Source organism: Sphaerodactylus townsendi, linkage group LG13 (assembly GCF_021028975.2).
Source record: "Sphaerodactylus townsendi isolate TG3544 linkage group LG13, MPM_Stown_v2.3, whole genome shotgun sequence".
NCBI lineage: Eukaryota > Metazoa > Chordata > Lepidosauria > Squamata > Sphaerodactylidae > Sphaerodactylus > Sphaerodactylus townsendi.
In genome coordinates, this window is record NC_059437.1 from 11,885,714 (window position 1) to 11,901,148 (window position 15,435).

Below are 15,435 nucleotides of genomic sequence, written 5' to 3' on the forward strand. Positions count from 1 at the left end.
TCGTCCCTCCCCCTCTGTAGTTATTATTGCTTCATTATACAGTCATTTGTACAATGTTTTGGCAGACATTCACTGTTGCATAAATTAAAGTCCCTGAATCTAGTTTTTGCCTACAGGTCTTTGATGAAAATACCAGGAACATTTTTATTTGAATGTCAAAGTTTGTCAACCATTACACTGATTGATTTTTCATTATACAATCCAATAGGAGAGGCAATCTCCAGTCTGTATGCAACATTACACTGAGAGATATACTCATCTCCGAAAAATCCTTCCTGCTTAGGCTTTAAAAAAAATGATATTCCCTGCACAGAAGAACCACATGTTCCTAAGCCATCTCTAGACATGAATTGTTTTGTTAATATGCCGGAGACAGGTACGCTGCCGTAATTCAATTTACATGAAAATAAATGAAAAGACATAACATAGCTGAAAAATTCCACTTTAACAACTTTTTCAATGGGGCTTCAAAATACAAGAGGCTTAGTGAGGGTTTCCTGAATTGATCCGGTGAGGCAGTGCGGGGTGGGTGGGGGGGAAGACGGTGGGTGTTTGTATGAGTAAGATGTACCCCCCCCAAGACTGAAAAGTGGGTTCTGATTGATGAACGGTTATGTGGTCATGGAACGTTTTGTCAAGCAAAAGCCAACTTATAGTAACCCCATAGAGTTTTCAAGATCAGAGACTAAGGCTCATTCCGCACATGCAGAATAATGCACTTTCAAACTGCTTTCGGTGCTCTTTGAAGCTGTGCGGAATGGCAAAATCCACTTGCAAACAGCTGTGAAAGTGGTTTGAAAACGCATTCTTTTGCGTGTGCGGAAGGGGTCTAACAGAGATGGTCAGCCGTTGCCTGCCTCTTACTAGTAATGTTGGCATTCTTACTTGATGATACAGAAATTCTTGACAACTCTGACAGCTGCTATGTCAGATGACACAGTGAAGTCAACAAATACTGAGACAGTTTCAATCAAAAGGAAGAGTCTGAAAATCAACAAAACCTGCCTACTGGTACTAAAAAAAACCACCAGGACTAAAAACCAGGGGACTTTTCAAACACCACTGAAACATCTACCAGATACTTTCTTTTCCCCTCCAAAAAACTACCCCTCGTTCTGGTTTCTGGGATGAGTCACACACATTCAGATCATTAGTACCATTTCGATTTCGAATAGCTTTAATGGCATATAAATAGTTTAACATTAACATTGCAAGATAATAACAGCCTTTACAACTTCTGGCGAGTTAAAATAACACCATTTAAAAATTTAGCCACCGCTTCCAACAGCTCGTAGTTGTGGCTGTTTAAAAGATATATAACCTTCTGCTTATCTGTAATGCCTTCACTTCCATGCAGGAAGGGGATTATGTGCTTCTTCCTATCTATCTCATAAAAAGGACAATTCAACAGCATATGAGATACTGTTTCCACAGAACCTATGCCACACGGGCATTTCCTTTCTTTATGTGGAATTCCAAGGTGGCATCCAATGCTAAAGGAGGAAGGCAGGGCATTACACCTAGCTAAGGTGATTGCTCTACACCACCGGGCCTCAACCAGAAGGTAAAGGTACCGGGCTACAATTAATCTATCCACAGGTATTCCCAGAGAGATTGGGGAACAGGTTTTATTAGCTTCCTCTAGCATCTGTTGAAACTCTCTATCAAAAAGTCTCTTCTTGATAGCCCCATAGACCTCCTGCTCTGTTAACATTAGCAGGTCCTCCAAGGAAATGCCCAACTCATTAAGTTTGGCTTCGATTTTAACCCACCACTGGGTTGTGTGGAGGATGGAGCGTCCCTGGGATGTATCAGATCATTAGTACACAGCCCAAAAAACCTATAACATCCTCGGCTTCCTTGGTGGTCTTCCATCCAATTACTAACTAGGGTTGACCATGCTAAGCTTATGAGGTATGGTACAACTGAGCTAGATACCAGACTCCATTGTGTCTTTTTGTGTGAATATTTAAGGTGTCACAGAACTCGTCATTGTTTTAATTACAATAGACTGAGAGTTATTTGATGTAGTCAGCCTAATATTTAAATGTGCTCATTTTCACATAGTAAGGGTATCTGGATCCCTGGCCTGGATGAATCTTGCCTGATCTCAGAAGCTAAGCATGGTTGGCCCTGGTTAGTATTTGGATGGGAGAACAAGGAATTCCTGAATTGCTATGCAGAGACAGGCAATGATTGTAACTTGATGGCATTTTACACACATGTATAAAAGTATCTGGGTAAGGAATTGCCCACATCATTAAAGATATGTGCTGATTACTCAGGTATCTTTTCTGGGATGGGATGTATTGGAGGGACAGGATTCATGTGAGCACAAAACACATGTTGTTTATCTACTGATATATATCATGCACATCTATGAAGTATATCTTTATGAAGTCTGTAATTACTTTTATGTTATCTGCTTTTACAGTGGTAAACACCTCCTTTGACTGGAAAGCAGAGCATTTGCATTGAGGATATACTTAAAAGGGGACATCCATTGAAAATGCTGGGGGGAAGTATTAGGACTAATAAAAGGAAACACTTCTTCACGCAACGTGTGATTGGTGTTTGGAATATGCTGCCACAGGAGGTGGTGATGGCCACTCACCTGGATAGCTTTAAAAGGAGCTTGGACAGATTTATGGAGGAGAAGTCAATTTATGGCTACCAATCTTGATCCTCCTTGATCTGAGGTTGCAAATGCCTTAGCAGACCAGGTGCTCGGGAGCGGCAGCAGCAGAAGACCATTGCTTTCACATCCTGCATGTGAGCTCCCAAAGGCATCTGGTGGGCCACTGTGAGTAGCAGAGTGCTGGACTAGATGGACTCTGGTCTGATCCAGCAGGCTTGTTCTTATGTTCTTAAAACTGAAAATAACATCTTAAAGAGGAAATGGTAAGTAGTCAGCGACGGACAGGAGAAGAAGAGGGACTGGTACGCAACTCATGGGGAAAGAAGAGACAGCAAAACTTCCTGAACATTCAAACAGGCGCCCATGAGAAGTTTCAGCTCAACATATAAGATGATGCAAAGCGACTTTGCACTGAGTCCTGCCACTGGTCCATACCACTGGCAGAAGTTTTCCAGGGTTTCAGGCAGAGGAAGTCCTACTCCAGCACCTGTGGCTTGCCAGAGTTCACAGACTTTGGATTCTACGATTAAGCCACCACCTTCTACCAACGTTGAACACATGCCACAGCCTTGTGCTGAGTCGGACCACGGTTCCACCTTTCCCAGCATGGTCTACTTTGACTTGCACTAGCTACCCAGGATCAGATGGGGAAAAGGTTTTTTCCCCAACAACTTCCTGGAATCTTTTAACTGGGGATGCCAAAATCGAACTTGGGATCTCCTCCCAATAAGATAGGAAGCCATGATCTCCTGCAGGTAGGTTTTCATGCAGGTAGGTTTCATGCAGCAGTGGCGTAGGAGGTTAAGAGCTCATGTATCTAATCTGGAGGAACCTGGTTTGATTCCCAGCTCTGCTGCCTGAGCTGTGGAGGCTTATCTGGGGAATTCAGATTAGCCTGTGCACTCCCACACACGCCAGCTGGGTGACCTTGGGCTAGTCACAGCTCTTCTGAGCTCTCTCAGCCCCACCCACCTCACAGGGTGTTTGTTGTGAGGGGGGAAGGGCAAGGAGATTGTAAGCCCCTTTGAGTCTCCTGCAGGAGAGAAAGGGGGATATAAATCCAAACTCCTCCTCCTCCTCCTCCTCCTCCTCCTCCTCTTCTTCTTCTACTTCTTCTTCTTCTTCTTCTTCTTCTTCTTCTTCTTCTTCTTCTTCTTCTTCTTCTTCTTCTTCTTCTTCTTCTTCTTCTTCTTCTTAGAACATAAGAACATAAGAACAAGCCAGCTGGATCAGACCAGAGTCCATCTAGTCCAGCTCTCTGCTACTCGCAGTGGCCCACCAGGTGCCTTTGGGAGTTCACATGTAGGATGTGAAAGCAATGGCCTTCTGCTGCTGCTGCTGCTCTCGAGCACCTGGTCTGCCCATTAACTGATGAGATCAAAAGAGGATCAGATTGAGTAGCCATAGATTGACTTCTCCTCCCATAAATCCTGTCCAAGCCCTTTTAAAGCTATCCAGGTTAGTGGCCATCACCCTCCTGTGGCAGCATATTCCAAACACCAATCACCGCGTTAGTGAAGAAGTGTTTCTTTTATTAGTCCTAATTCTTCCCCAGCATTTTTCAATGGAATGCCCCTGGTTCCTAGTATTGTGAGAAGAAAGAAAAAATTTCTCTCTGTCAGCATCTTCCTGCCCCATGCATAATTTTATAGACTTCAATCATATCCCCTCAGGCGTCTCCTCTCAAACTAAAGAGTCCCAAGCGGCTGCAGCCTCTCCTCATAAGGAAGGTGCTCCAATCCTTCAATCATCCTCGTTGCCCTTCTCTGCACTTTTTCTATCTCTTCGATATCCTTTTTGAGATGTGGCGACCAGAACTGAACACAATTGCTCCAAGTCTTGCGGTGGCACCACTGCTTTATATAAAGGGCATGACAATCCTTGCAGTTTTATTATCAACTCCTTTCCTAATGATCCCCAGCATAGAGTTTGCCTTTTTCACAGCTGCCATGCATTGAGTTGACATTCTCATGGAACTATCAACTAAGACGCCCAAATCCCTTTCCTGGTCTGTGACTGATAGCACTGACCCCTGTAGCGTGTATGTGAAGTTTGGATTTTTTGCCCCTATGTGCATCACTTTACATTTGCTTCCACATTGAACTGCGTGCCATTTCTTAGCCCACTCACCTAATTTATCAAGGTCCGCTTGGAGCTCTTCGCAATCCTTTGTGGTTCTTACCACCCTACATAATTTGGTATCATCTGCAAACTTGGCCACCACACTACCCACCCCTACTTCCAGGTCATTTATGAATAAGTTCTTCTTCTTCTTCTTCTTCTTCTTCTTCTTCTTCTTCTTCTTCTTCTTCTTCTTCTTCTTCTTCTTCTTCTTCTTCTTCTTCTTCTTCTTCTTCTTCTTCTTCTTCTTCTTCTTCTTCTTCTTCTTCTTCTTCTTCTTCTTCTTCTTCTTCTTCTTCTTCTAATTCCTACACTTTAAGGTGTATTGGGCACAGAAATGTTGTAACATGTCAGGCAGACACAGTGTGTAACAGACTTCCCTCTGTGATACACCTCTGAAGATGCCAGCTGCAGATGCAGGCGAAACATTAGGAACAAGATCCACCAGACCACGGCCACACAGCCCGGAAAACCCACAACCACCACATGTCAGGCCGACTTAATCCCACTTAATCCCATTTTGCACAAGACAAAAGAAGCAACGCAAGAAAAAAAATACAGCGTGCTGCATATGGTAATCATTTTCTCAAACGCGCTGAATCCCTAACAAAGCTGAAAACGAATATCCAGTCTCTGTTAATTCAAAAATCAGTTTTAATTAAATTGCACAGTCAGAAGTCCTTTGCTGCAAAAGAAAGTTATGACTGCCATCATTATCTGCCCATAAATAGCCAACTTTTCAGATTAACACACAGAATGTTAATGGCACTGGCATTAAGTCCTAATTAAATGATGAAGTAATGCATACATTACATTCTGTCAGTGGACCATATGCACAAGTGAGAGGCATTTCAATGAAACATCATTTTCTGTTAGGGTCTCATTATTTTAGTTTGCTCCCCCCCTCCTGAAAAGTACCAACAGCGAGGAAATGTTCTGAGGTCCAAAGAAAGCCTGCGGGGAGACAGGAAATTATACAATATTGGACAGACTTGTTAAGGGGAATAAAAACTATATTCAGTTCAGCAAACCCCGTCATGACAGCTATATTTGATTTTCCACTCTGGAAATGGTTTGCACCTGTCCCCGGCTTACTTTGATATACATATTTACAGCGTATCATTAAGACTTTCTGTTTGCTTTTGAAACAACACTTTCCATTGCTGAATTGTTGCTGCTAGTTGGGTGTCAAGAGTTGTACTTTTCTCCATTTATCACTTTTCCAGCAGTATACGCACCCCAGGTATCATTCAAGAAGAATATTGGAACAGACTCAGCAGAGAAACATTCTGAAACATTTTCAAATGACAACACATGTTTGGTAAACATGGCAGACCTCTCTTTTCCAGGACTTTTCCTCACTGCAGATGCAACTCTCTGAACGATGCACTTTTTAATTTTATTTTTTACAAAATGTGCAACTACACAGCTATGTCCTGAAATGTTCAACTGTGTTATTTAATGCACATCATACTTTTAATTAATTAAAAACATATGTCTTCCACTTTTCTGCCCAGTTAAGATTTTCAGGGTAGCAAATAGCTAAAAAGACATTAAGAATCAACTTTGAAAACAGTACGCATATTACAACCAGCCAGAGGCGTAACTCCAAGGGGACAGGATGCACAACGCACCGGGCGCATGCCCCTGTGGGGGTGTGGCAAGGGCGTTCCGGGGGCATGGCAGGGCGTTCCGGAGCAGGGCCGTTCCAGTGCGGGCCGGGGGCAGAGGATGCACCAGTGCAGCGGGCGATTTCCCCCCTTGCTACGCCTCTGCAACCAGCAATTAAAACAAATGAAGAAAGTCAATAAGGGAATGCCAGACATAACAGAAACATCTGTTATGGAGCAGCAGTGGCGTAGGAGGTTAAGAGCTCGTGTATCTAATCTGGAGGAACCGGGTTTGATTCCCAGCTCTGCCACCTGAGCTGTGGAGGCTTATCTGAGGAATTCAGGTTAGCCTGTGCACTCCCACACACGCCAGCTGGGTGACCTTGGGCTAGTCACAGCTTCTCCGAGCTCTCTCAGCCCCACCCACCTCACAGGGTGTTTGTTGTGAGGGGGGAAGGGCAAGGAGATTGTAAGCCCCTTTGAGTCTCCTGCAGGAGAAAAAGGGGGGGGGATATAAATCAAACTATTCTTCTTCTTCTTCTTCTTCTTCTTCTTCTTCTTCTTCTTCTTCTTCTTCTTCTTCTTCTTCTTCTTCTTCTTCTTCTTCTTCACCTACTGGCAGAAAACCATGAAGGGAGGGACAAACTAACATCACTGGAGAGGGAATTCTGTAGTTATGGTGTCATCACCAAGAAGGCCATTTCTCAAACTGCAGCTTATCTTGCTTCAGATAATAAGGACATCCAAACAGGACTCCTGGAGATGGTCAGGTAGATGTGCATAAAATATTTTAGAGCATCTGATTGTTGCTCTTATGTTTGTGTCACACACCATCCCCCCATCAATGAAGCATGAGAGGTATTAGTGGGAGACAAATCCTTTTCTCTGGCACTGTTCCAGCAACCAAAATCAGCCCACTCCAAGAACACCTTTGAAACACTGGTCAGTTCGTTCAGTTTTTTGGGAACACAATTTTTAGAAACTGGTGCTGCCCAAAACAGTGGGATCCCCAGTATATCTCCTGCTTTCTTTTCCTCTCTGTTATTCTCAAGGCCTAAGTACGTGGCAGAAATAGTTCTATATTTGATGCATTTGTAACTTTTCACCTCAAATAACTCATGGCAGCAACCAGAGTTCTTCCTTTCTGTCCATTTTACCCTCTGAACATCTTTGTGAGGCAGGTTAGGTTGAGAATGACTGACCCGAAGAACCTAGCAGTGCAACCCAGACTCCTCGGCGAGTGGGGACGGTGCCATTGCGGCATTGCTCTGCTGCCCCCAAGAGGCAGCTTTCGGAAGCACCGGAAGGTAAAAGATTAAAAATCCTCCCCCCGCCACCCAAAAGCCCTCCATAGGGCTTAAGGGACTTACACCACCCAAAAGAGTGGCCTCTGAGTCCAAGCCCTGAGTGCCGTCATTCCAGGAGACAAAGCTAGGGTAGAAGCTGACTAACATTGGCTCCACCCCCACCTGCCTCACAGAGCACCCACTGCACCAGCAGAACTAGCAGGGGTACAAAAACACTAAAGCTGCTCCCTCCACCCCACTCCCATACCAGAGGTGGGATCTAGCAGGTTCTCACAGGATCCCGAGAGTAGGTTACTAATTATTTGTGTGTGCCGAGAGGGGGTTACTAATGGGTGATTTTGCCATGTGATTTTTGCCTTAGTTACGCCCATCCTCTCAGCAGTAGCGCGCAGAACTTGAAGCAGTCTAGCAGGAGGTGCACCGGCGTGCGTGGCAGCCTGCGCCTGCGTGCATTCGTTTCCCGCCCAAGGACGGGCGCAACGGCTGCGTCCTTGCCACAGCCCCGCCCAGGAATGCCACGCCCCCGGAATGCCCGGACAAGCCCCCGTCGTGCCCGCCCATCCCCATTGGCGCTACGCCACAGTTTGAATCCCACCACCATGGGAACCTGTTACTAAAATTTTTGGATCCCACCACTGCCCCGTATCTCTGGATTTGGCTGTAAGTCAGTTTCACGACATGCAGCGATGGGAACATGGGGTTCCCTGGTTCCAACCCCACTAACTGTCCACCATACCGCACTGTCAATTATTAAGACCAAAGAAATTCTGATTTCCCAGTGTCAGTTCACCACTGACTAAGAGAAGTCTGAGGATTGCAGTTCTGTGGGCGGGAGCAATCTGGGAAGCTAGAATGGCCTTGGAGCAAACCAAGCTGAGGAACCCCTGCAGTGCTAGAAGCCAGTGCTTCACTGGGTGACGAAGCTCAGCAGTGACCCAGTGAAGGTATTCACAGTAGGTATTGGCTCACCTAACACTTCCTGCTGGAATCCGTCAGCAGTGATGGGAAAGACAACTGGTGAACTGACACCAATTCCCATTGCTGATAAATGGTCTAGGGCCGTGGTGGCGAACCTTTGGCACTCCAGATGTTATGGACTACAATACCCATGCTGGCAGGGGCTGATGGGAATTGTAGTCCATAACATCTGGAGTGCCAAAGGTTCGCCACCACTGGTTTAGGGTGCCAGCTTTGAGTTGGGAAATACCTGAAGATTGTGGGGGTAGAAAGTGGGGTTGGGGGGAGGGTCCTCAGCAAGGTATAAATGCCATAGAGCCCACCCTCCCAAGCAGCCATTTTCTCCAGTGGAAGATCTCGGTCCTCTGGAGATCAATTGCAAAAGAAGGGGATCTGCAGGTGCCACCTGAAGGTTGATAACCCGAGATGAGTTTGAGCCAAGTGACCCCTGGGGCTCTGGCAGAGTGGCTACAAAAGGGGTATATTCAGAGGTGGGATCCAGCAGGTTCTCATCAGTTCCCGAGAGTGGGTTACTATATATTTGTGTGTGCCGAGAGGGGGTTACTAATTGGGTCTGCTTTTCTGTTAGAAATCCCATTAGGTCCAAAAAGCATAAAGTCCTGTTGTTTCCTATGTGGCTGGTTAGCGAAGGTAGAAAACGGGATTATTCTCCCTGCTGGGCTGTTTTAAAAAACATGTTTTAGAAATATGGTAAAGTTCCTTGTTTAAGGAAAGTATCCTTTTGATTTCTAGAAACAAAATTAAGTATTTAAAAGTATTAAGTATTTGACAGGCAGTCAATTAGAGGAGAAGTAGTTGTTTATGTTGGCAGTAGACGATAGGACTTGCTATAAATAAGATGCACCTGAATAACCAGGGGCAGCCATTGCTGCCGTGGTGAGCAACGCAGCAAGATAAGGGGCATGCATGGCCTGGTGGCAAGCTGCAGAACCGGGTGCAATGATTGGCTCCCCCTGAAAAAGGCGGGAGGAGCCTGGGTATATCTAGACGCCTTCCCCGGTCCGCGCCCTTCCCGGCGGCGAGAACCAGCAAGGCGTGGTCGCGTTGGCGTCTCGCGTAAGGCCTGGAAGGAGACTGGCCTTTTCTTATCTTTCCTTTTTTAGCTGATTTTCCTTCTTCCTCTGGCTATCCTTGTTTCTCTCGTTTCAACCTTTTCTTCCTTTTCACTTTTCTGGGCCGGTCTCGCAGCCGCCATGGGGCCGAAAAGGGACAAGAGCAGGCAGCCTGCTGCAGAGGCGACGGCGCCATCGGGCAGGGCGCGTGCTCTGCTGAACAGGGTCCGGGCCCAGACTGGCCCAGGGACGTCGGACGATGGCCCGGTCGTTGGGCGTATCGGAGCAGCGGCGAGGGCGGCCGCGGGCTCGGGCTTGTCTCCCATCGGCAGGGGGCGGCCGGTCGGCATGGCGGGACAGTCTCCATTGGGAGGGGCCCTCCCCGCGGTCCCGGGGGGTGCCGGCCCGGCATCTTCCCGCCCCGAACACGTCGGCCATATGGGCACCGATCCTGCCTTGGTCCGCAACCTGGCGGACACCCTGTTGCATCTTTCTCAAGTCCTCGGCGGAGCGGCCGGCGAGTCGGGCCCCACCTCGGGGGTAGGGGGCCCTGAGCCCACCGCGCCGGCGGAGGCCAGTGCGGCGCCGGAGGGGGCCTCGAGCAGAGCAACGGATGTGCTGCAACTTTCGCCTCCGGTTAGCGCGTCCACATCGGTGGATGCGTCCGTCGGCCCCTCGGGGCGCTAAGGCAGGAGGAGGAAGCGGTCGTCGGGGCGTTCCCGTTCCTCCGGGCGATCCCCCAGCTCTTCGTCGTCGGGTGAGTCTACTGAGGATGATGACGCGCAGGTTACTGGGGAATTTTGGGTGCGGGGGGAGAGGGTGCCTGCTCTCCCACCGTGGCTTGCAAAGCGCAGGCGTTTCGGGGGCGGCGAAGCGCCATCCCCCGGCCCGGCTCAGGACGACCGCGGCAACCCGCCCGGGTCCCACCTCCCCAGGAAGCTCCGGGAGCGGGTGCTGGATGGGTATTATGTGGATATCTTTAAGTTCCTGCGGCGGGAGGGGGAGTTGGGTTTGTCGGGCGGGAAGGCCGACAAAAAACGGAAGGACCAGGCAGCGGCCGAGCGGAATTTCAACAACTGGCTGCAGGGCTTCACCGAATTCCTGGCCCTCATCGGGGCAGCGTATCCCTTGCGAGCCTGGCATCTCGCAGCTCACATGGCCCATGTGCTGCGGGCTCGGGCGCTGGCTGGGGAGACTGCGGCCATCGCTTACGACGAGGCCATCCGCGAGAACGCTTCGCACAAGTGCCTTTTTAGTTGGGACCTCATCCACGACCAAACCTGGATGGTCGTGGTCCAGCCCGCCATGGGAGGGGCGGCGGATCCTCCCGTTCCCACAAAACCCGGCAGAGCCTACCCGGGGCGGGTGGGGGCCAAGGGGTTGTGTTGGGAATTCAACAAAGGTGCTTGCCAGCGGCAAAAATGTAGATATGAGCACTCTTGCTCCCTTTGTTCCGGCAGCCACAGCAGGATCAGCTGTCCCAAGCCGGCGGGATGCCCTCCCTTTCGGCAGGCCCGGTCGCCCGGCGCCGGGCCCTCCCACAAAGATGCCGGTGGCCAGGGCGGTGCTCCCGCCCCCGCAAAACACTGAGGTGCTCGCTCAGCTGCAGTCTCTGGCCCCTTCCCCCGTTCAAGTGGGGGTGCTGTTGGAGTGGTTGCAGCTCTACCCAGACAGGGGGGCTGCGCGTCTGCTGGGGGAGGGTTTCTCTTCTGGCTTCCGCATTCCATATCAAGGCCCACGGAGGGCTTACCATGCCAGCAAGCTAAAATCTGTCCGCGATCTCCTTGGAGCGGTGGCTGATAAGCTCAACAAGGAAATCCAGGCCGGCCGCATTGCTGGCCCTTTCTGTCACCCTCCCCTCCCCAACCTCAGGGTCTCCCCTATTGGCGTCGTGCCTAAGCAAGCCCCGGGGGAGTTTCGCTTAATTCAACACCTCTCCTACCCCCGGGGCGACTCCGTAAATTTTTTCATTGACCCAGAGGTTTGTTCGGTCCGTTACGCCACTTTGGACGAAGCCATCCTCTGCATCAGGCAGGCGGGTCCGGGGGCATCCCTGGCAAAGTGTGATATTCAGTCCGCCTTCCGGCTCCTGCCCATTTCCCCCCTGGACTTCGAGCTGCTGGGCATCCACTTCCAAGGAAATTGGTATGTGGACAAGGCCATGCCCATGGGCTGCTCCTTTGCCTGCGCCGCCTTTGAGACTTTCAGCACCTTCCTCGAATGGGCTTTCAGGCAGCGGGTGCCCTCCGGTTTGGTGACTCATTACCTTGATGATTTCTTGTTTATTGGCAGGCAGGGCACCCAGGAGTGTGAGCTGGCCCTTCAGGCTTTCCAGGTCCTGGCCGCCGAGCTGGGGGTTCCCTTGGCTCCCAACAAGATGGAGGGGCCCGCCACTGCCCTCAGCTACCTGGGCATTCACCTGGACACGGTTCTAGGCACGTCCTCACTCCCGGCTGACAAGCTTACAGCCCTTTCAGCCCTGCTTCAGTCCGTTCTTCTCCTCCAAAAATGCAGGGTGTGCCTGGTCCAGTCCTTACTCGGCCACCTTAATTTTGCTTGCAGGGTGGTGGCCCCGGGCAGGGCTTTCTGCTCCCGGCTGGCGAGGTCCTTGTCGGGCTGCAAGTCCCCTGACCATCACATCAGGGTCTCCCGGGGCATGAAAGAAGACCTACTGGTCTGGTTGTCCTTCATCCGAAACTTCAACGGCATCTCCCTGTGGCAATCTGCTTTGGAACCTGGCCTGGAGCTGCAGGTGCACTCTGATGCCTCTGGGGCTTTTGGTTTCGGCGTGTTCTTCAGGGGTCAGTGGGCACAGGGCCTTTGGCCCCCAGAGTGGCACGCGCAGGGCATCACCAGGGATCTTACTTTTCTGGAGCTGTTCCCCATCCTGGTGGCGGTGCACATTTGGCACGACCTCTGGCAAAACAAACGGGTGCTTTTCTGGTGCGACAACCAGGCAGTGGTGCGTGTGGTAAACAGACAGTCGAGCAAATCGGCTCGGGTCATGCGCCTGGTTCGCAATTTGGTTCTTACCTGCCTCACTCATAACATCTCTTTCAAAGCTGCTTTTGTTCCAGGTTTGCAGAATGAGATTGCTGATGCTTTATCTCGCCAGCAGGTGGATCGTTTCCGGCGCCTGGCCCCCGGGGCGGAGCCGTTCCCGGCGACAGTGCCGGCGTTCCTCTGGAGCCTTGGCAACGAGACGTCATCACAGGTGTTTTGAACTCGTTGGCACCGGCCACGTGCAGGCAATACGACGGAGCCGTGCGCGATTTCCTGAGCTTCGCTGCGTCCTCCGGGCGCCCGGTTTGCGGTGGGGTGGACACTGGCCTCCTCCTCGAGTATTTGGTCCGGCTCCATGGGCAGGGGATGCACCCGCGCACTATGGGGGTGCACCTGGCGGGCATCGCTTTCTACTGCAAGGTTTCCGGTTTTCCTGACGTCACCAAGGCGTTTGTAGTTCGCCGCCTAGTGGCTGGATGGCGGCGGGTGGGCACCAGACAGGGGGACCTCAGGTGCCCGGTCACCAAGGAAGTGTTGAGGGCGGTCACTGGGGCTCTAGGGCAGGTGTGCGCTTCGCGCTATGAGTGCTTGCTTTTCGCCGCCGCCTTCCACCTGGCTCACCACGGGGCTTTCAGGCCTGGGGAACTGGTCGCCCCTACCAGGGTTCGACCTTCCAGCACCGCGCTGCAATGGGAACACCTCGTCCTGTCGGGGGACATGGTCCACGCTTGGCTGGCTCATTCAAAAACCGACCAAGAGGGCCGTGGGGCCTGGGTCTCCATGCCGGCCCTACCGGGCGATGCCACCTGCCCCCTCCCTCCCCTTATTGAGTGGCTACGGCACAGGCCTCGGGTGGGTGGCATGCTCCTGGTGCACGAGGATGGGTCCCCCCTCACCAGGTTCCAAATGCTGGCGGTGTTCAGGGCATGCTTGGCTCATGCCGGGCTACCGGCCACGGAGTTCGGCCTGCACTCGTTCAGAATAGGGGCTGCCACGGCCGCGGCAGCAGAAGGCAGGGCCCCGGAGGATATCCGCTGTTTGGGCAGGTGGCGGTCGGGGGCCTTTCGGGCGTACATTCGCCCACACCTGACTTGTTGATTTCCCTCCTCAGTGCCTCCAGGGATGCCGAGGCAGCTTTCGGAAGCACTGGAAGGCAGAAGATTAAAAATCCCCCCACCCCCGCCGCCACCCAAAAGCCCTCCATAGGGCTTAAGGGACTTACACCACCCAAAAGAGTGGCCTCTGAGTCCAAGCCCTGAGTTCCGTCATTCCAGGAGACAAAGCTAGGGTAGAAGCTGACTAACATTGGCTCCACCCCCACCTATGCCTCTGAAACACCCCACTGCACCAGCAGAACTAGCAGGGGTACAAAAACACTAAAGCTGCTCCCTCCACCCCACTCCCATACCAGAGGTGGGATCCAGCAGGTTCTCACAGGTTCCCAAGAGTAGGTTACTAATTATTTGTGTGTGCCGAGAGGAGGTTACTAATGGGTGATTTTGCCGCGTGATTTTTGCCTTAGTTACGCCCCTCCTCTCAGCAGTAGCGCGCAGAACTTGAAGCAGTCTAGCAGGAGGTGCACCGGCGTGCGTGGCAGCCTGCGCCTGCGTGCATTCGTTTCCCGCCCAAGGACCGGCGCAGCGGCTGTGTCCTTGCCACAGCCCCGCCCAGGAATGCCCCGCCCCCGGAATGCCCGGCCAAGCCCCCGTCGTGCCCGCCCAGCCCCATTGGCGCTACGCCACAGATTGAATCCCACCCCCATGGGAACCTGTTACTAAAATTTTTGGATCCCACCACTGCCCCATACCTCTGGATTTGGCTGTAAGTCAGTTTCGCGACATGCAGCGATGGGAACATGGGGTTCCCTGGTTCCAACCCCACTAACTGTCCACCATACCGCGCTGTCAATTATTAAGACCAAAGAAATTCTGATTTCCCAGTGTCAGTTCACCACTGACTAAGAGAAGTCTGAGGACTGCAGTTCTGTGGGCGGGAGCAATCTGGGAAGCTAGAATGGCCTTGGAGCAAACCAAGCTGAGGAACCCCTGTAATGCTTGAATCCAGTGCTTCACTGGGTCACGAAGCTCAGAAGTGACCCAGTGAAGGTATTCACAGTAGGTATTGGCTCACCTAACACTTCCTCCTGGAATCCGTCAGCAGTGATGGGAAAGACAACTGGTGAACTGACACCAATTCCCATTGCTGATCAATGGTCTAGGGTGCCAGCTCTGAGTTGGGAAATACCTGAAGATTGTGGGGGTAGAAAGTGGGGTTGGGGGGAGGGTCCTCAGCAAGGTATAATGCCACAGAGCCCACCCTCCAGAGCAGCCATTTTCTCCAGTAGAACATCTAGGTCCTCCTGAGATCAATTGCAAAAGCAGGAGATCTGCAGGTGCCACCTGAAGGTTGATAACCCGAGATGAGTTTGAGCCAAGTAGCCCCTGGGGCTCTGGCAGAGTGGCTACAGATGGGGTATATTTGTTCGTGGCCACCAGTGGCCCTCCAGGACCCACCAGAAAAATTTCCTGTACGTCAAATGGCTTGTCCAACCCTCTCCTTGGGTTGGGATAGAAATCTCTAACAGAGAAGTCTCTGAACTTGCAACAAGCTACAGATCCTAGGAGCTTGGAAGAAGTATTTAGAAATGTACCTTGTATACACCCTCATCTCTTGCCATCTTTCTATTTCATTTTGAAAAGGCAAATCTGTTGCCATGGGTATGATTT